We start from the raw sequence: 22,956 nt of genomic DNA, 5'->3' as shown, positions 1-22,956 counted from the left end.
CAGTCTCCTCGTGGAGTGCAATGTAATTGGCCATAATCGGCGTCCAAAAATGCTGAATAGCGATTGTTATGAACACTTGAAATCGGCCCTAATTTATCGGCCTTACCGATTAATCGGCCGACCTCTAGACTCAACCCACTCAAGTGACGCACCCCTCCTAGGGACAGCATGGAAGAGCACCAGTAATCCTGTTACTCAGCCCCTGTAATAGGGTTAGAGGCAAAGAATCCCGGTGGAAAGAAGGGAACCGGCCAGGCAGAGGCAGCAAGGGTGGTTCGTCGCTCCAGTGCCTTTCCATTCACCTTCACACCCCTGGGCCAGAATACACTCATAGCAGGAGATGTTTTGAAACATACAAGCTAGTGATGCGTGTGTTTAATAAATGTATCGTATAGTGTGTGTGTGTGTGACAGGCTTACAATGATGGCAAAAACAACATTTGAGAGTGTGCTGACCCTGGTGCTAGAGGGGGTACGCAGCTGGAGGTTGAATGTTTGAAGGGGTACGGGACTATAAAAACCACTGCTCTAGAGTAACTCCTTGGCTATTTTAATCCAATGTTCAAATCTGAGTTTGTGTGTTGTAGTGTATTATGACAACTTCAACTATAACTAATACATGCTCTATTGATATTCAATTGACAAGGAAAGAGCTGCATATAGCTCAGGTTAATGTATGTAGCCTTCCTAGCAAAATACATTAGGTTTTTAACTTGGTCAACACAAATAATATTCATATTTTAGCTTTAACCAAAACGTATTTGGATGCATCTGTTAATGATGGGCAAATTAACATTCATGGATATAGTCTACTGTGAAAGGACATGAATAGGAATGGTGGCGTAGCATTGTACATTCAGACTCATATACCTTTTAAGAGGAGAGATGACCTTAATGTACAGTTGAAGTCGGAAGTTTACATACACTTCAGCCAAAAACATTTAACTTCTTATGGCTGAAGGGGCAGTATTGAGTAGCTTGGATGAAAGGTGCCCATATCAAACGGCCTGCTCCTCAGTCATAGTTGCTAATATTTGCATATTATTATTAGTATTGGATAGAAAAAACTCTAAAGTTTCTAAAACTGTTTGAATTATGTCTGTGAGGAAGTCAGAAATCTGAGCTTGTATGAATTCACCAGAGTCCCTAAAGAAATCCCCTTGAGCTATTAATGATGTTGCACTGCCTAGGTGTTCCACTAGATGTCAACCATCAATAGAAATTATAATGAGACTTCTATGATGTTGTGGGAGAGAATGATAGCAGAATCAGTCAGGTGTCCATCAAGCAGCAATTTTCTGATCATGCTTTTTCCTCGTGGAAGTCACTTACGTTCCATTGCTCACGAAGACAAGAAGGAATACTCCGGTTGGAACTTTATTGAAGCTATATGTTAAAAACATCCTAATGATTGATTGTGTACTTAGTTTGAAATGTTTCTTCGACCGGTAATATCACTTTTTGAAGTTTTTGTCCGATATAACGCTGACCAGAGTTAGCGTTTGGATATGTAAACCAGACGCGCTAACAAAAGAAGGTATTTGGACATAAATAACGGATTTTTTCGAACAAAACAAACATTTATTGTGGACCTGGGATTCCTGGTGTGCTTTTTGGTGTAGATCATCAAAGGTAAGGGAATATTTATCATATATTTTCTTGTTTATGTTGACGCCATCTTTGCGGCTGTGGTGTTTTTCTTTTGAGCGCCGTCTCAGATTATAGTGTGGGTTTCTTTTTCAGTAAAGTTTTTTTGGAATCTGACACAGCGGTTGCATTAAGGAGAGGTATATCTATAATTCCATGTGTATAACTTGTATTATCATCTATATTTATGAGTATTTCTGTTGAAACGATGTGGCTATGCAAAGTCACTTGATGTTTTTGCCACTAGTGAATCTAGTCGCCTCAATGTAAACTCAGATTTTTTTATATAAATATGAATTTAATCAAATAAAACATGCATGTATTGTGTAACATGAAGTCCTATGAGTGTCATCTGATGAAAATAATCGAAGGTTAGTGATTAATTTTATCTCTATACTGGTTTTTGTGAAGCTATCTTTAGCTGGAAAAAATGGCTGTGATTATTGTGGTTTTGTGGTGACCTAACATAATCGTTTGTAGTGCTTTCGCTGTAAAGCCTATTTGAAATCGGACACTTTGGTGGGATTAACAACAAGATTACCTTTAAAATGATATAAGACACATGAATGTCTGAGGAATTTTAATTTTGAGATTTCTGTTTTTTGAATTTGGCGCACCTCGACTGGCTGTTGTCATATCGATCCAGTTAACGGGACTGCAGCCATAAGAAGTTAAACTCAGTTTTTCACAGTTTCTGATGTTTAATCGTAGTAAAAATTCCCAGTGGGTCAGAAGTTTACATACACTCAATTAGTATTTGGTAGCATAGCATTGAATTTTGGCCCATTCCTCCTGACAGTGCTGGTGTAACTGAGTTAGGTTTGTAGGCCTCATGGCTCGCACATGCTTTTTCAATTCTGCCCACAAATTTTCTATGGGATTGAGGTCAGGGCTTTGTAATGGCCACTCCAATACCTTGACTTTGTTGTCCTTAGGCCATTTTGTCACAACTTTGGAAGTATGCTTGGGGTCATTGTCCATTTGGAAGACCCATTTGCGACCAAGCTTTAACGTCCTGACTGATGTCTTGAGATGTTGCTTCAATATATCCACATAATTTTCCTCCCTCATGATGACATCTATTTTGTGAAGTGCACCAGTCCCTCCTGCAGCAAAGCACCCCCACAACATGATGCTGCCACCACGTGCTTCACGGTTGAGATGGTGTTCTTCGGCTTGCAAGCGTCCCGCTTTTTTCTCCAAACATAATGATGGTCATTAAACAAAATGATGGCCTAACAGTTCTATGTCTCAAATGAAGTCAATTAGCCTATCAGAAGCTTCTAAAGCCATGACGTCATTTTCTGGAATTTTCCAAGCTGTTTAAAGGCACAGTCAACTTACTGTATGTAAACTTCTGACCCACTGGAATTGATACAGTGAATTATAAGTGAAATAATCTGTCTAAACAATTGTTGGAAAAATTACTTGTGTCATGCACAAAGTAGATGTCCTAACCGACTTTCCAAAACTATAGTTTGTTAACAAGAAATTTGTGGAGTGGTTGAAAAACAAGTTTTAAGGACTCCAACTTAACTGTATTTAAACTTCCGACTTCAACTGTATGTCAAGTAGAGGCACTATGGGCTCAAGTACATCTGCCTCTCCAGGCACCCATATTGGTAGGATGTGTGTATAGACCTCCTAGTTCTAAGGTGTCCTATTTGGATGACTTATGCACGGGGTTTGACCAGGCCACAGATAGTAACAGAGATCTATTTATCTTGGGTTTTTATTTATTTATTTAACCTTTATTTAACCAGGTAGGCAAATTGAGAACACGTTCTCATTTACAATTGCGACCTGGGTGATTTTAATATAAATTGGAAGGATCATAATAATTCAAGTAGAACTAAATTAATGAGATTTGCCGAGAGCTGTGGTTTGAAACAAATGGTTAAGGACACTACTAGATCATCAACTAGGTTCGGTCACCGTTCTGATACAGTGGTTTGCGAAAGTATTCACCCCCCTTGACATTTTTCCTATTTTGTTACCTTACAACCTGGAATTAAAATGTATTTTTGGGGCGGTTTGTATCATTTGATTTACACAACATGCCTACCACTTTGAAGATGCAAAATATTGTTTTATTGTGAAACAAACTCGAAATAAGTAAAAAAAATAATAAAAAAAAAACAGAAAACTTGAGCTTGCATAACTATTCACCCACTCAAAATCAATACTTTGTAGAGCCACCTTTTGCAGCAATTACAGCTGCAAGTCTCTTTGGGAAAATCTCTATAAGCTGGGCACATCTAGCCACTGGGATTTTTGCCCATTCTTCAAGGCAAAACTTCTCCAGCTTCTTCAAGTTGGATGGGTTCTGCTGGTGTACAGCAATCTTTAAGTCATACCACAGATTCTCAGTTGGATTGAGGTCTGGGCTTTGACTAGGCCATTCAATGACATTTAAATGTTTCCTCTTAAACCACTCGAGTGTTGCTTTAGCAGTATGCTTAGGGTCATTGCCCTGCTGAACCTCCGTCCCAGTCTCAAATCTCTGGAAGACTGAAACAGGTTAACCTCAAGAATTTCCCTGTATTTAGCGCCATCCATCATTCCTTCAATTCTGACCAGTGTCCCAGTCCCTGCCGATGGAAAAACATCTCCACAGGATGATGCTGCCACCACCATGCTTCACTGTGGGGATGTTATACTTGGGGTGATGAGAGGTGTTGGGTTTGCGCCAGACATAGCGTTTTCCTTGATAGCCAAAAAGCTCAATTTTAGTCTCATCTGACCAGAGTACCTTCTTCCATATGTTTGGGGAGTCTCTCGTATGCCTTTTGGCGAACACCAAACATATTTGCTTATTTTTTTTCTGGACACTCTTCTGTAAAGCCCAGTTCTGTGGAGTGTACGGCTTCAGGTGGTCCTATGGACAGATACTCCAATAGCCGCTGTGGAGCTTTGCAGCTCCTTCAGGGTTATCTTTGGTCTCTTTGTTGCCTCTCTGATTAATGCCCTCTTTGCCTGGTCCGTGAGTTTTGGTGGTCGGCCCTCTCTTGGCAGGTTTGCTGTGGTGCCATATTCTTTCCATTTTTTAATAATGGATTTAATGGTGCTCCGGGGGATGTTCAAAGTTTCAGATATTTTTTTATAACCCAACCCTGATCTGTACTTCTCACAATGTTGTCCCTGACCTGTTTGGAGAGCTCCTTGGCTTTTATAGTGCCGCTTGCTTGGTGGTGCCCCTTGCTTAGTGGTGTTGCAGATTCTGGGGCCTTTCAGAAGAGGTGTATATATATATATATATATATATACTGAGATCATGTGACAGATCATGTGACACTTAGATTGCACACAGGTGGATTTATTTAACTAATTATGTGACTTCTGAAGGTAATTGGTTACCCCATATCTTATTTAGGGGCTTCATAGCAGAAGGGGTGAATACATTTGCACGCACCACTTTTCTGTTTATTTATTTAAGTAATTTTTTTTATTTCACTTCACCCATTTTGACTATTTTGTGTATGTCCATTACATGAAATCCAAATGAAAATCCATTTAAATGGCAGGTTGTAATGCAACAAAATAGGAAAAACGCCAAGGGGGGTGAATACTTTTGCAAGGCACTGTACGTGCATTGATCTGATCTCCTGTAATATACCATTGTAATGCTTAAAAGCCAGATCAATGCTAGTGGGCTGGACAGACCATAGTATTGTGACCATAACCATGAACACTAAGGTTCCAAAGAAACCCCCAAGGATTGTGGTCAAGAGACATTTTAAAACATTTAATCATAAGCAATTTCAAAATGATTTGGCTGCTGTACCCTGGGAGCTGATTTATCTAGAGGATGATTTAAATCACGCTACAGAATGTTTTATTGATTTGCTCACTGGGGTAATGGACCATCATGCCCCAGCACTAAAGAGTACAGTTGGGGCTTGTCCATCACCATGGTTGAAGATGAACTGGGTGAGGCATTTTCTCAAAGAAATATGGCAAAAGTCTTAGCAGCCAAATATAAACAAAAAATTGATTAACAGAATTATAGAACACTATGTAATTATGCAGTTATATCAAATCGTAAGAAAAAAACTATTTTACAAAAAATGCTTTTATTGATTGTAAAAATGATTCAATACATTTATGGAATACTGTACATCTATCTTGGTACATCTATCTCATAATGCCCATCGAGTGTGGAGGTTGATGGGACAACAATAACAAAACCAGCTGATATTGCCTTTTTTTTTTTTTTTTACAAAGAAAAGTAATTTACTTAGAAATAATGTAAACACCCATTCTTCCAAACAAGCTATTGTCCAATGGATTGGTGATCATATTATGAGCAAAATAAACTGGTGGTAGTAGAGGTGTTAAACCTATTGAAGTCATTACACAATGGCAAATCTAAATGTTATGAGCTAATGGACAATTTTTTACTTCGCTATTGTCACGCCCTGGCCTTAGTATTCTTTGTTTCCGGTAATATTTTGGTTAGGTCAGGGTGTGACAGGGGGGATGTTTGTGTGTATTTGTCTCGTCTTGGGTGGTTGTATTGTATAAGGGGTTTTGTAGAGGTTATGGGGTTGTGTTTAGTGTAGGTGTCTAGGTAAGTCTATGGTTGCCTGAATGGTTCTCAATCAGAGATAGCTGTCTTTCATTGTCTCTGATTGGGAGCCATATTTAAGGCAGCTATAGGCATTAGGCTATTGTGGGTAAATGTCTAACGTTAGTAGCTTGTGTATGCACTTTCGTTTGTAGCTTCACGGTTGTTTAGTATTTGTAAAAGTGTTAGTTTCGTCTTCTCTAATAAAAAAATATGTATTTGTATCACGCTGCGCCTTGGTCCACTCTTCCTCATCAAGACGATCGTGACAGCTATGCTGCTCCCCAGATTGCAGCTCCTCTGAAATACATATTTAATTGATCACTGGAAAAGGGGAAATTACCAAATGAATTGAAGCATGCTGAACTTTGTTCAATCCCGAAAGACAGAAAAGAACTCATTACTCCTGCCAATAGTCAACCAATCAGTCTACTCCCTTCACTCAGTAAGATATTGGAGGGTATTGTGAGTATACAAATATGAGAGTATATGGACAATAATGATCTGATCACAGCCAATCAGCATGCTTATCTCAAAAAACAGTCCATTAACACTGCATTGGTTGACATGACTGACCAATGGCTTAATAGATAATGGCAGGTTTGTGGGTGCACTATTTTTAGATTTCAGTGCCCCATTTGATTTAGTGGATCATCAAATAATTTTGACAAAATTATTGCATTATGGATTTAAGGAGGTAACATTTCATATCTAACTGACAGGAAACAGTCCACCTACAGTTGAAGTCGAAAGTTTACATACACTTAGGTTGGAGTCATAAAAACTTGTTTTTCAACCACTCCACAAATTTCTTGTTAACAAACTATAGTTTTGGCAGGTCGGTTAGAACATCTACTTTGTGCATGACACAAGTAATTTTTCCAACATTTGTTTACAGACAGATTATTTCACTTATAATTCACTGTATCACAATTCTAGTGGATCAGAAGTTTACATACACTAAGTTGACTGTGCCTTTTAAACCGCTCGGAAAATTCCAGAAAATTATGTCATGGTTTTAGAAGCTTCTGATAGGCTAATTGACATAATTTGAGTCAATTGGAGGTGTACCTGTGGATGTATTTCAAGACCTACCTTCAAACTCAGTGCCTCTTTGCTTCAAATTATGGGAAAATCAAAAGAAATCAGCCAAGACCTCAGAAAATAATTTGTAGACCTCCACAAGTCTAGTTCATCATTGGGAGCAATTTCCAAACAACTGAAGGTACCACGTTCATCTGTACAAACAATAGTACGCAAGTATAAACACCATGGGACCACGCAGTCGTCATTCCACTCAGGAAGAAGACGGTCTCCTAGAGATGAATGTACTTTGGTGCGAAAGGGCAAATCAATCCCAGAACAACAGCAAAGGACCTTGTGAAGATGCCGGAATAAACCAGTACAAAGGTATCTATATCCATAGTAAAACGTGTCCTATATCGACATAATCTGAAGGCCGCTCAGCAAGGAAGAAGCCACTACTCCAAACCACCATAAAAAAGCCAGACTAGTTTGCAACTGCACATGGGGACAAAGATCGTACTTTTTTGGAGAAATGTCCTCTGGTCTGATGAAACAGAAATAGAACTGTTAGGCCATAATTGTCACGGCTGTTGAAAGGAGCGGACCAAGGCGCAGCGTGGTCAGCGTACATTTTCTTTATTAATTCAAAATGAAGCTGAACAAAACAGTAAACATTACAAAAACAAACCGTGAAGCTCAAAGGCTATGTGCCCTAAAACAAAGTCAACTTCCCACAAAGACAGGTGGAAAAAAGGGATACCTAAGGATGGTTCTCAATCAGTGACAACGATAGACAGCTGTCTCTGATTGAGAACCACACCCGGCCAAACACAAAGAAATACACAACATAGAACATAGAATACCCACCCCAACTCACACCCTGACCAAACCAAAATAGAGGCATAAAAAGGATCTCTAAGGTCAGGGTGTGACAATAATGACCATCGTTATGTTTGGAAGAAAAAGGTAGAGGCTTGCGCGTGTGACCCCGGGGAACATGCTTTTTTTTGCCGCGTGGAGTAGTTTTTTTTTGCACCGAACAAGAGCACACAGCACAGAGCAGGAGATATGAAGTGCAGATAACAAACCTTTAAGAGGCACCATGGAAAAAATATTTAACAGGGATGAAAAGAAAGACGGAGATAATGAGACAAACGTAAGTCTCCCGAAAGCTAAGATGAGGAAATATGACGAAGCGTATGTAGCGCTTGGCTTCACTGTGACTACGGTGGGAGACGAGGAAAGACCGGTATGTTTACTGTGTTTAAAAATGTTGGCAGCGGACAGCATGAAGCCAAATAAATTAAGGCGTCACTTAAAGACATTACACCCCAATCACGCTGATAAGCCGCTTGAGTTTTTTCAGCGAAAACGTGCCGAATATTGCCAACAATCGTCCCGCTTTGTGAATGCTACTTCAGTAAACCAGCGAGCACTGTTAGCATCATATAAGGTGGCGTACCAAATTGCTCAGTGCAACAACAAAAAAACACTCCATAACAGAGGAGCTGATACTGCCTGCAGTATCATGGTCATGGTCTCTGTCATGCTGGATGACGCAAGTGCTGCAAAAGTAAAAACTATCCCTCTGTCCAATGACACCGTTGCCAGACGTATAAATAACATTGCTAACGATCTTAAAGAACTGCTGGTAGATAAACTCAAAGACAAACGTTTTGCCTTACAGTTCGATGAAGCAACTGACAGCAACAAAGACTGTTTGTTTATCGCTTATGTTTTGACATGACAAACTCCCAGTGTGAGGATCTACTTTTTTGTAAATATGTCAGAGACAGAGCCACAGCTGAAGAGCTATTCAAAATGCTGGACTGCTTCCTGACTGAGAATGGGCTAAAGTGGGAGAACTGCATTGGTGTTTGCAGTGATTGTGCACAGACCATGGCAGGGATGAGAAAATGACTTTGGGCACTCATCAAGAAGGCCTCACCTAATGCTGAGCTGACACACTGTGTTATACACAGAGAAGCACTGGTATCAAGGCACCTTTCCTCTGAATTAAGTGAGGTTTGACTGACATTGTAGGTGTAGTCAATTTTATAAAGACCAGACCACTAAAAACAAGAGTCTTCTCTGCTATTTGTGAGGAGATGGGAGCTGAACATCAAGCTGTGCTGTTTCTCAGTGAAGCAAGGCTGCTGTCACGGGAAAAGTCTTGTCCAGAGTTCTTGAGCTCAGAGAGCAGATAAGAATGTTTTCGGAGCAGGAGCACAAGTATGACCTCGCAGAAAGAATTTGTGATGAGAACTTCCTGGCAAAACTGGCCTACCTGAGTGACATACTTGGAAAGCTAAATGAACTAAATCTACAGCTTCAAAGGAAAGATAAACACCTCCCTCAGGTCACAGACAAGATCAGCTCTTTCACTCGAAAGCTTGCAATGAAGGAAATACTGATTCATTCGAGAACCTGCATGAATTTGTTGACACTACTGACTATGATGCCACCTCAGTGATTCCATATATTAAGGAGCATATTTTATCACTGATGGGATTCTTTAAAAAGTACTTCCCTCAAAACAGTTCCCAATATGACTGGATGAGAGATCCTTTCAATGCACCAGCTCCAACTGGTTTCAGCTCTGCAGAGGAGGACCAGTTCATTGATATGACGTCTGACTCCACATTGAGACTGAGGTTCACATCACAGACACTGAGTGAATTGTGGCTGAATGTAGAGAGGCAGTATCCACTCTTAGGGCAGAGGGCCATGGACATTCTTCTTCCTTTTGCAACATCTTATCTTTGTGAGACTGGCTTCTCTGCTGTTGCTGCACTGAAGACCAAGTACAGGTCCCAGCTAAACATTGAGCAGGAGCTGAGAGTTGCAGTATCATGCTTCAAACCCCGCTTCGAAAAGCTGTGCTCTGCAAAACGTGCTCATTGTAGCCATTAATCCTGACTTCCTCATTTTGATTTTTAAAGTACAGCACAAATTGTTTTATTCATTTTTGTTTTATAGGTCAAAGTGTTTCATATATTGTGCTCCTGAGTTAATGTTGCTGATCAATTTGAACGTATTATTATTTATTGATTATATTTCATTTTATTTTTCAGTTTCAAATGGTCAAAAAAAAATAAGTTTAAATAAGGATTTAATTTTTTTTAAATTTCAGGCAAATTAATGCACTTTAAGTCTTTTCTGTTACAGACTAAAAAACAATGTTAATAAAGTTATTCTTTGTTGTAAGTTGATCTATATTTCTTTCTTTTTTCTTTTTTTCTTTTCTTTAATGTTAATAAGGATACAAAGTTATGCAGAGGTGTACTTATAACAATGTTATAGACAAATGATACTATTTACAGTCGCGTCGGAGAGTTGGGGGGCGCGAAATGTTTACTTCTTCCTAGGGGGGGGGGGCGTAACAGAAAATAATTGAGAAGCACTGCTTTAATGGAAGAAGTTTGGAACCATCAAGACTCTTCCGAGAGCTGGCCGGCTGGCCAAACTGAGAAATCGGGGGAGAAGGGCCTTGGTCACGGAGGTGACCGACAATCCGATGGTCACTCTGACAGCGCTCCAGAGTTCCTCTGTGGAGATGGAAGAACCTTCCAGAAGGTCATCCATCTCTGCAGCACTCCACCGATCAGGCTTTTATGGTAGAGTGGCCTGATGGAAGCCACTCCTCAGTTAAAGGCACATGACAGCCCGCTCGGAGTTTGCCAAAAGGCACCTAAAGGACTCTGACCATGAGAGACAAGATTATCTGGTCTGATGAAACCAATATTTAATTATTTGGCCTGAATGCCAAGCGTCATGTCTGGAGGAAACATGGCACTATCTCTACAGTGAAGCATGGTGGTGGCAGCATCATGTTTTTCAGCGTCAAGGACTGGGAGACTAATCAGGATCGAGGGAAAGATTAACAGAGCAAAGTACAGAGAGATTCTTGATGATAACCTGGTCCAGAGCGCTCCGGACAACGGCCAAGACAAAGTAGAAATGGCTTCGAGACAAGTCTCAATGTCCTTGAGTGGCCCAGCCAGAGCCCGGACTTGAACCGATCAAGCATCACTGGAGAGACCTGAAAATAGCTGTGCAGCAACGCTCCCCATCCAACTTGACAGAGCTTGAGAGGATCTGCAGGGAAGAATACTTATGTAAATTTAATATTTACGTTTTTTATATTTAATACATGTATTAAATGTATTAAAAATTGTTTTTACTTCGTCAGTATGGGGTACTGTGTAGATTGATGAGGGCATTTTTATTTTATTTTTATTTTTTTACATTTTACATCTGTTTTATAATAAGGCTATAACGTAGCAAAATGTGGGAAAAGTAAAGGGGTCTGAATACTTTCCGAATGCACTGCCGACCTAGTGTTGTTCGTATGAGAGAGCCTGCAGTAAACACTGACAATGGGCTTGTCTGCCTGTGGTGTTGTGAAGTGTAGCGTTTCCCCTCTGAGGTCACTGGAGCTAAATGGGTTTGGGGGTGCTGGATTAAGAGGTGTCTGTGGTGGAGGGAAGGACAGGATCCGGGGGGGGGGGGTTACATGGAGGCTACGCAGGGGATAATGGAGTGTATGAGAGTGTGTCTTTGTTTCTGTGTCCTCCTCTGTGCTTTGATTGCCAATGCAGCACTGTGACAAAGGTCAAGGTGGGCCTATAAACTGATGTTGAAAAAAATATACAAAATAAAGTCCCAGAAATTACAAATATAATAGCAAATCTCGTTTAGGGGAGGTAGTACAATCAAGTGTGCTGAGGTGGTAGTACCATCAACCACTGCAGTCCTGTCTAAATCTGCCTACTTAGACATGTTGCTTTCCCCTAGAAGTCTAGCAGCATAGTTGAAGGCTTTCAGTTTCTGTAGATGTCAGTGGGTTGCTTTGCTTTAGTCTCCCAGTAGGCCTAGTTCTGTGATGAGATGCATGTGATGACATGTATTATCTGAAATAGTCCCATAGAATAATACCTACGGAGGAGCAGCCTCTATGGATAAACTTTGAATGTCTTTGAACTTCAGAGTTGGCTTAACGTTGGACCAGGGAAGCTAGCTAGCTGACAAGCTTGTGTGTTCAGAACGGCACCAGAATTAACAACACGTCTTACCTTTTTGTATTTAATAAATCCAATGTGAAATGTGATAACTATATTATGCCTAACTAGCATTGAAAAAGTGAATCCATTCTTCTCGAATTAAAAATCTCACTCCCTATCTTCTGAATCACGCTTGTAACGTCAGTAGGCTACTGCTATGCTTCACTGTGGGAAATCCATTGGAGAGAACATCATGATGACACTAGTATTTTTGATAGAATATAGTTTATTATCATTGAATAAATGTAATGTGCATAGGGTGAATCTGACTGTGCTGATGAGGACATAGTGGCCATGCTTAGCACTACTGAATGAGCCCGTTGTATTAATGATACATGGAGCGATGGTACTGTTTGTGTTTTGCCTTATTCAATGAGTACTGTGTTTTACGGAGCACATATGACTGTAGTGTGGTGGTGATGATACTGACATGAATGGACAGTCATTGTAATGGAGGCCGGAGTCTGTATGTCTGTGTTTGTGATGAGTCCAGTTGCTCTGGCATCTTTCATGGGGTGATTAGGCATAGCAGAGCATGCTGTGGGACACACTAATTTACAGGGCTTGTCTGTCTTAAAATGTAACCCTCTGCATCTCAGAGGTCCCCTCCAGTGTAAAGGCCTAATGGGATCATCATGCCAAAGCAGCATTCTCTGAAAACACACACACACACACACACACACACAGTTTAGCAAACTATCACGTGGCTCTTGAGCTCATCACTCATCTTTTGGTTACTAAGCCCCCATCTCTCTCTCGCTCTCTCTTTGTTTTCAATGGGACATACACAGTGGGGTCTTTGTTCTCTGCCTGCTTGCCAGTGTAGTGTGTACTCTCTCACCCAGCAGCGTCCGTCTCAGGGGACGGTTCTGTTATTGTGCTCCTCCCCCAACCTCTCCTCCCCTCTCTCCAGACCAGGTCTTCATGGCAACGGGTGTCTGGCGTCTGACAACATTTATCTTGTTATTGAGCATCCATCTGAATGACCCTTAGGGTGTGCTATATACCACAGAGACTAGTGCCACACACACACACACAGACCACTCCTCCTGCTGCTGCTGCTGCCTGACACACAATGCAGTGGGCAGTCAACAGAGACACAGCTCAAAGGGCCAGCAGTGCTGTGGAGAGACTAACACACCACTGAAGTTGTCATACTGTAGGGAAGCTCCTCTGTGCTGTATGCAGAGCACAAAACTGCTGCTGAGAGACGAGGCTGCAGTTGAGAGAGAAGAGGGCCGGAGTGGAGTATACTGGTGTAGTCCCATGTTGGAGGTGATGGCGCAAGAGTTGTGGCTGTGAAATATCAGGCCGTGTTTAAATGTTCGCTCTGAATGTTGCAAATCCACCCAATAACAACTCACTCTGTCTCTCCCTCCCTGTTGTTTAACTTAGTTTTTTTTATTTTTTGGAACGTTTGTTATTTGTTGTATAACACTACCTCTCTCTTTCTATCTTCCTCTCCATCGCTCTCCCTCCATCTAGATCTGCGTGGTGTAGCAGGGCAGGCCAAGCCCCTGAATCCTCAGCGCTCCCTCCCTGGGACGCCCATCACTCACACACTCAAACACTTCCCCATCAACCTGCGTACATCCATGGACGGAAAGTACAAGGAGATCGCCGAGGTGAGAGCACAGGGACACAGTGTTGTCAACAGTGGTGTAAAGTACTTCAGTAAAAATACTTTGAAGTACTACTTAAGTAGTTTTTTGGGGTATCTGTACTTTACTTTAGTATTTCTATTTTTAACAACGTTTACTAAACTACATTCCTAAAGAAAATGATGTATTTTTTACTCCATAAATTTTCCCTGACACCCAAAAGTATTCATTACATTTTGAATGCTTAGCAGGACAGGAAAATGATGCGATTCACACACTTATCAAGAGGACATCCCTGGTCATCACTACTGGCTCTGATTTGGCGGACTCACTAAACACATGCTTCGTTCGTAAATTATGTTGGCGTGTTGGAGTGTGCCGCTGGCTATCCGTGATTTATAAAAAATAAAAAATATGGTGCTGTCTGGTTTGAATTTGAAGTTATTTATACTTTTACTATTACATTTCCTTTTGATACTTAAGTATATTTAAAACCGAATACTTTTAGAATCTTACTCGCGTAGGGTTTTACTGGGTGACATTCACTTTTACTTGAGTCATGTTCTATTAAGGTATCTTCACTTTTACTAAAGTATGACAATTGGGTACTTTTTCCACCACTGTCAAGCACTTTCCAAATACGTGTGTGTGTGTGTGTGTGTGTGTGTGTGTGTGTGTGTGTGTGTGTGTGTGTGTGTGTGTGTGTGTGTGTGTGTGTGTGTGTGTGTGTGTGTGTGTGTGTGTGTGTGTGTGTGTGTGTGTGTGTGTGTGTGTGTGTTTGCGTGCGTGCGACTGCATGTGTTGGATGTTTGTGGGTGTTAAATGTTCATGTTGTTTATGTAAGTTTGTGTATTGTAATGTTAAGTAAACTCTTCCTGTGTGTGTAATGTGTGTGTGTGTTCTAATGTTTATTTGACTCTCTGTGTATCTCTCAGGAGCTGTTCACTCGTAGCCTGACGGAGACTGAGATGCGCACCGCTCCTTATGAGTTCCCTGAGGACAGCCCCATCGAGCAGCTGGAGGAGAGACGCCAACGCCTGGAGAGGCAGATCAGCCAGGACATCAAGTAGGGACACACACACACACAGCAGCAGACATGCACACTCACATACACACTAACACAACTCCCCCGTACACACCCAAACACAATCCATATACCCACAGGCACACAAGTATCCTCAACAGCTTCCATCATGTCGCTTTTAAGCAGGCCAGCTAACTAACATAAGCAAACAGCTAATGGAGTCAGTCAGTAGCATTCACATCCTGGTGTTCCAGCCTGTTCCACCCACAGGAGAGGGAGGGGGAGGGGTTCTGTCTGGGTTGATGGGGTGTGATGGCCTGTTCCACTGAGCCAATCTCAGGGGGGATCTGACACCCTAAGGAATCCTTGCTCCACTCACCGCAGCAGGGTCATGTGACCAATCAAGGTATACTGTCTGTACCACTGCTAACTGATCATGTTTCTCTGTTTGTCCCATTTCATCTGATCACCCTTTACACCCTGATCCCCTTTGTGTGTGTCATGTGCGTTACTGTTGTTCTCTTTGTTTGTGTAACTGTATTTGCATCCTCTCTGTCTGTTCTTCTGTGCTTATGTGTTTAAATGTGTGTATGTGTGCCCCCCCCCTTTCCTTGTGCTTTATCTCACCTGTACCCCTCTGACCTCGCCTTGCCGCCATGCGCTCCGCACCACGCCAGGCTTGAGCCAGAGATCCTGCTCCGCATCAAACAGGAGTTCATGAAAATTGACAGTGCTGCCGACCTAGAGTGAGTGAGCTGTACTTTCAGTCTCTCTCTCTATCTTTTGCCTTTTCCTAACAATCTTGTGAATGCATAAGGTCAAGTTTTTACCTGTACGTATGTACAGTCCTTGGCGCTCATTTGCAGAAGAGTTTAATTTTAAATGTATCATTTTATTATATATTGAGAATGTTCCACTCCAACTCCATTAGCAAAATTGGAGTTCCCTGTGTGCTGCCCCCTACTGGTGATGTGAGGTATAGTCATCACAGGTGATGTTGAGTCATTTTATTTATTTATTTAACCTTTATTTGGCTAGGCAAGTCAGTTTAGAACAAATTCTTATTTACAATAGCGGCCTACCCCGGACGAGGCTGGGCCAATTGTTCGCCGCCCTATGGGACTCCCAATCAAGGCTGGATGTGATGCAGCCTGGATTTGAACCAGGTACTGTAGCGACACCTCTTGCACTGAGATGCAGTGTCTTAGACCACTGCGCCACTCGGGAACCCCTCTGAGGTGCAGGGCTGTTATTCAGTCCTGCACCTCAAACAACTTATTTCTTCAATAACATCTCAGTGGTCTATTACACTTTAATAAAGTACTGCGAATGACTTTATAAGGTAATCTTTCAAAATTCTATTGAGTGATGACGCGGAAAACAATTGGTGAATTAGCCGCCTCCTGTAAGGCTCTATCTGTATAGCAGACGTAGCCTATCTGACAAGGATGTCGGTGTTGTAGCATGCCGCCAGCATGTCTCCTTCTCTCTCTCTCTGGTGCTAGGGCAAAGGTTATCTTCCTGCCCCATGCTCTCTCCTTTCCTAATCTTTACCCCTTCTCTCTCCCTGTAGGTTTATGAATGAGCTGGGTGGTGTGGACAGGACGGATGATGGCTGGATGAAGGAGAGAGTATTACCGATGGAGCGAGAGTACCAGCGTGTCTCAATATCAGGGGAGGAGAAGTGTGGGGTGAGAGCCGCTGACTAAACAACTTGATAGAATAAATCCAGTCACAGTCCATCCTGATCAGTGTTTTATGATGCAGTGGTTTTTCATTCCAAGTACTAGTTGGTTGGTCTCTCAGTTTGCCACATGCTTACTATGGAAGGTTAACCAATTCAGTCAACAAGTCTATTGGTCTCTTGGATGTATTTATTTAGACAGTTGGAAATACAGAGGAAGCAGTTCAGAAATGAGAGCCTGGACCGGGTAGTGAACCCCGGTCTCCAGTGGGGACAGCATGCAGTCTAGAGTTGTGAAATTGTTACCCACTCAGCCACACTCTTGACAGTGCCTGTGGATGCCTAATCACTGTAGACTATGCCTGACTTGTACCGTTCTGCCCTGATCAGGTGCCCTTCACAGACCTGGTGGATGCAGCTAAATGTGTGGTGAAGGCCCTGTTCATCAGGGAGAAGTACATCGCTCTGTCCATTCAGAACTTCTGTAAGACCACTGCCCGAGAGCTGGGAGAGCTGGGAGAGAAACCCCTGGACCTACGCATCTATGAGGAGATCCCTGAGACCCCTGTTGATGCAGGTATGACATACCCAACGTGTCAGGTGTGTGAGTATGACACAAACTGAGACACACAGGGCATAGCTGTAGGGTTTCTGCCCCCATCTTCTTTAGCAATTGAGTTACTTTGTGAACTTGTGAATGAAAATGACCTAGTGATGTATAATAGTATGGTGAACTTTTCTCCCTTCCCCGCTGTCTCCCACAGATGCTCCAGTCCACCCCCCTGTCTCAGAGACTCACCCCTATGAAAACCAGGACACCAAGAACATGCCTGCAGACACAGGGTACAGCTGTAAGATGGTGGATGGGGTCATGCATGTCTACACCAAGAAGAGCCCCATGGAGAAGTGGGTTTGTGTTTGAGTCTGCTTGTTTTCAGTTTTTGGTGTGAAGTGTGTGATGGGCTAGTCTGCTTCTACGTGTGTGTAAGAGAGAGTGTGTAACGGAAATTCTCCATCTTTTCCAGGAGTACAGAGTTGGACCTGCCTTACCCAGACCTGAAGGAGTACATCGCTGACATGAATGTCATGATGGCTCTCATTATTAACGGACCAGTGTGAGTGTTACTGGTTACTGGCCTTACAGTTAACATTAATCACATCTGTTGTCTCATTAGTACTCTGTGTGTGTGTGTGTGTGTGTGTGTGTGTGTGTGTGTGTGTGTGTGTGTGTGTGTGTGTGTGTGTGTGTGTGTGTGTGTGTGTGTGTGTGTGTGTGTGTGTGTGTGTGTGTGTGTGTGTGTGTGTGTGTGTGTGTGTGTGTGTGTGTGCAGAAAGTCGTTCTGCTACCGCCGGCTGCAATACCTGAGCTCTAAGTTCCAGATGCACATCCTGCTGAACGAGATGAAGGAGCTGGCAGCCCAGAAGAAGGTTCCTCACCGCGACTTCTACAACATCCGCAAGGTGACACACAACAACACCGACACAACAACCGTTCACAACACTACAGCATCCAACAGCTTCTTGATCTACAACATCTCTATAAAACCTGCAAAGTGTTCAATATCATTTAGTCACTCCACATTGTTGGAGTGAAATATATCTAGAAGTAGTCTCCCACTTTTTCCTTGGTGTAGTGACCATGTGACCAATGAAGATACACCACTGCTAAGTGCTAACTAATTCAGGTTTTTTGTTTTGTCTTTCTGGCATCCATCCTCAACATCTCATTGTTGTTGACCCTGTCTCTCCCTCTGGCCCCAGGTGGACACCCACATCCACGCCTCATCTTGTATGAACCAGAAGCACCTGCTGCGCTTTATCAAGCGGGCCATGAAGAAGTACCCTGGGGAGATAGTCCACATGGAGCACGGGCGGGGACAGACCCTCATGGAGGTGTTTGAGAGCATGAACCTGACCGCCTTTGACCTGAGTGTGGACACACTGGACATGCATGCGGTGAGGAGCAGGGGGAGAGGGGAGGGGTAGGAGAATTGTTTAAAGAGGGAGGGGTAGGAGAATTGTTTAAAGAGGGAGGGGTAGGAGAATTGGGGGAAGAAGAGAGGTGACACTTACGGTACCAATCTGTTCTCAGGACCGCAACACGTTCCATCGCTTCGACAAGTTCAATGCCAAATACAACCCCATCGGAGAATCCATCCTGAGAGAGATCTTCATCAAGACAGACAACCACATCGAGGGCAAATACTTTGGCCACATGATCAAGGTCTGAAACCATCCCATGGTACCTTAAACAGCCATACAAACAGTGGTGCTTATGTGTTAGTTCACCCCACATAGTTATGCACATTGATATTAAGAGAAAATGTGGCCTTGAGTCTTAATTCACAGACATTAATACAATGATATTGATGTCTCTAATGCCTTGTTGTTGTTGATGCTCCATCAGGAGGTGATGGCTGACCTAGAGGAGAGTAAGTACCAGAACGTGGAGCTGCGTCTGTCCATCTACGGCCGCTCCCGGGACGAGTGGGACAAGCTGGCCCAGTGGGCCGTCAAACACCAAGTCTACTCTGACAACGTGCGCTGGCTCATCCAAGTGCCCCGCCTTTTGTGAGTAGTACCTCTACCTACTACAGCATCAACAAAGCAGTTATACACATCTACCTTTTATCTGCTTGTCTTGGACGTAAACCTCTCCTTCTATTTGTGACAAGTATTATCTTTGAATGAATGAATGTGAATGATAATAATCTTCCATATGATTAACCCTCCTCTGACTACAGTGATGTGTACTGCACCAAGAAGCAGCTGGCTAACTTCCAGGAGATGATGGAGAACATCTTCATGCCTCTGTTTGAGGTCACCATTAACCCCCGCAGCCACCCTGAGCTGCACCTCTTCCTCCAGCATGTGAGTCACTCACACAGCACTACAGTCCACACAGTAGGATTCTCCCTTTCCCTACACCTAACATATCCACTTATGTGACACTTAAGATGCATTTTCTTCTGGTCAGAAAGAACTTAGGGCCCCACCTCATTCATACACTACAGGCACTGTTTTACCTTAACTTATTGTTGTATCACTATATGTTGTCAGGTGGTGGGCTTTGACAGTGTGGATGACGAGTCCAAGCCGGAGCACCACATCTTCAATATGGACAGCCCCCTGCCAGCCAACTGGACAGAGGAGGACAACCCTCCCTACTCCTACTACCTCTACTACACCTACGCCAACATGGCCGTGCTCAACCACCTGCGCAGGTACCAGGCTGCGTAACGAACCTCAGCACAAAGACGACTATAAAAATAAATAAAGGCCCAGTGCAGTCAAAAACTAGATTTTCACGTGTTTTATATATACACTACGGTTCAAAAGTTTGGGATCACTTAGAAATGTCCTTGTTTTTGAAAGACAAGCACATTTTTTGTCCACTAAAATAACATCAAATTGATCAAAAATAAATTGTAGACATTGTTAATGTTGTAAATGACTATTGTAGCTGGAAACGGCAGATTTTTTTATGGAATATCTACATAGGCGTACAGAGAGGCCCATTATCAGCAACCATCACTCCTGTGTTCCAATGGCAAGGATGCTGGCCTTGTAGGCATAGTTGCAAAGAAAAATCTCAGACTGGCCACTGAAAATAAAAGATTCAGATGGGCAAAAGAACACAGGAACTCTGCCTAGAAGGCCAGCATCCCGGAGTTGCCGCTTCACTGTTGACGTTGAGACTGGTGTTTTGCGGGTACTATTTAATGAAGCTGCCAGTTGAGGACTTGGGAGGCATCTGTTTCTCAAACTAGACACTCTAATCTACTTGTCCTCTTGCTCAGTTGTGCACCGGGTCCTCCCACTCCTCTTTCTATTCTGGTTGGAGCCAGTTTGCGCTGTTCTGTGAAGGGAGTAGTACACAGCGTTGTACCAGATCTGCAGTTTCTTGACAATTTCTCGCATGGAATAGCTTTCATTTCTCAGAATAAGAATAGACTGACGAGTTTCAGAGTACAGTTCTTTGTTTCTGGACATTTTGAGCCTTTAATCAAACCCACAAATGCTTATGCTCCAGATACTCAACTAGTCTAAAAAAAAAAAGGCCAGTTTTATTGCTTCTTTCATGAGGACAACAGTTTTCAGCTGTGCTAACATAATTGCAAAAGGGTTTTCTAATGATCAATTAGCCTTTTAAAATGATAAACTTGGATTAGCTAACACAACGTGCCGTTGGAACACAGAGTGATGGTTGCTGATAATGGGCCTCTGTACGACTATGTAGATATTCCATTAAAAAAATCAGCCGTTTCCAGCTACAACAGTCATTTACAGCATTAACAATGTCGACACTGTTTCTAATCAATTTGATGTTATTTTAATGGACAAATTTGGACAAATGGACAAATTTCCTTTTCTTTCAAGGACATTTCTAAGTGAAAATAAAACAAGGACATTTCTAAGTGACCCCAAACTTTGAACGGTAGTGTATACTGAACAAAAAATTTAACACAACATGTAAAGTGTTGGTCCCATGTTTCATGACACAAAATAAAAGAACCCAGAAATATTCCATATGCACAAAAAGCTTATTTCTCTCAAATTTTGTGCACAAATTTGTTTACATCCCTGTTAGTGGGCTTTTCTCCTTTGCCAAGATAATCCATCCACCTGACAGGTGTGGCATATCAAGAAGCTGAACAAACAGCGTAATCATTACACAGGTGCACAATTGTGTTGGGGACAATAAAAGGCCACTCTAAAATGTGCAGTTTTGTCACACAACAATGCCACAGATATCTAAAGTTTTTTGGGAGCCTGCAATTGGCATGCTGACTGCAGGAATGTCCACCAGAGCTTTAGCCAGAGAATTTAATGTTAATTTCCCTACCATAAGCCGCCTCCAACGTCGTTTTAAAGAATTTGACAACCCGAAACAGTCCCGTATGGTGAAAACACTAACACAGGATACAACCACCCTCAAAACACACAGAAAAACAGGCTACCTAAATATGGCTCCCAATCAGAGACAACGACTGACACCTGCCTCTGATTGAGAACCATATCAGGCCAAACACATAGAAACAGACAACCTAGACATACAACATAGAATGCCCACCCACATCACACCCTGACCAAACAAAACATAGAAACATACAAAGCAATCTATGGTCAGGGTGTGACACTAGCTTTCAGTTTTCTCCTCCCCACTCTGACAGCCCTAGCAAAATTCTTGCTTGAGAAATTGCTCTTTGCTAAAAAGCTATTTTGGTTTATTTTTTACCATGAAAATAATCACAGTGAGGTTCTTAATTGTTACCCAGAAATTATTTGATATTGAAATAAAAATGGCTGCATTGGACCTTTAATATCATAAATGATGAATGAATCGCATGAAAACATTAAGGATTGTTTATGAATATGCTTTATGAAGCTAATATGTGTTTGCTTGTGACATGCAGGAGGCGTGGCTTCCACACGTTTGTGCTGCGCCCTCACTGCGGGGAGGCGGGGCCTGTCCACCACCTGGTGTCGGGTTTCATGCTTTCAGAGAACATCTCCCACGGGCTGCTGCTCAGGAAGGTCAGTCAGCACACACGTCGTCTCCCATGGCGACGCCACACTACCATGGCAACAAAACTACTGACAGATAGTAGAGTTCAGTTCATAGGTGACCTCTGAAGGTTTTATTCGTTGATTTATTAAATGATGTCTTGGTTTTGGGACTTTGCTCACCAGGTTACTTCAGTTGCAAATTTAAGAGAATTCAGGAGAACAATGAGACACTTTCCCCTTGAATACTGCAGTTGTGCATTTAACAAGATAGACTATATCATATGGCATCTCTTTCCTCCTCATGTCCCCAGGCACCAGTGCTGCAGTACCTGTACTACCTGGCTCAGATTGGCATTGCCATGTCCCCCCTGAGCAACAACAGCCTGTTCCTCAGCTACCACCGCAACCCCCTGCCTGAGTATCTGTCCAGAGGCCTCATGGTCTCTCTGTCCACTGACGACCCCCTACAGTTCCACTTCACCAAGGTCAGTGCACAGGGGAGCGCTGTCAAGACACACACACACACACACACACACACACACACACACACACACACACACACACACACACACACACACACACACACACACACACACACACACACACACACACACACAGGCAAAACCATTTGCACTACAACTGCAATGGTGAGTCAGTACAGTCAATCAGTACAATTCATTGAATGTTTCTTTGTCTTTTGTGTGTGTTTGTCCTCAGGAGCCCCTGATGGAGGAGTACAGCATCGCCACACAGGTGTGGAAGCTCAGCTCCTGTGACATGTGTGAGCTGGCCAGGAACAGCGTCCTTATGAGCGGCTTCTCCCACAAGGTATCT

At 42.5% G+C, this 22,956-nt stretch overlaps 1 pseudogene; it reads left to right on the top strand.

Annotated features, from left to right (window-relative positions):
* LOC129848407 (AMP deaminase 2-like) overlaps positions 1–22,956 on the top strand; it is a 59,123-nt pseudogene that overhangs the window by 31,229 nt on the left and 4,938 nt on the right.

Source organism: Salvelinus fontinalis, chromosome 3 (genome assembly GCF_029448725.1).
Source record: "Salvelinus fontinalis isolate EN_2023a chromosome 3, ASM2944872v1, whole genome shotgun sequence".
Lineage (NCBI taxonomy): Eukaryota > Metazoa > Chordata > Actinopteri > Salmoniformes > Salmonidae > Salvelinus > Salvelinus fontinalis.
This window is presented reverse-complemented; position numbering and strand designations above follow the sequence as displayed.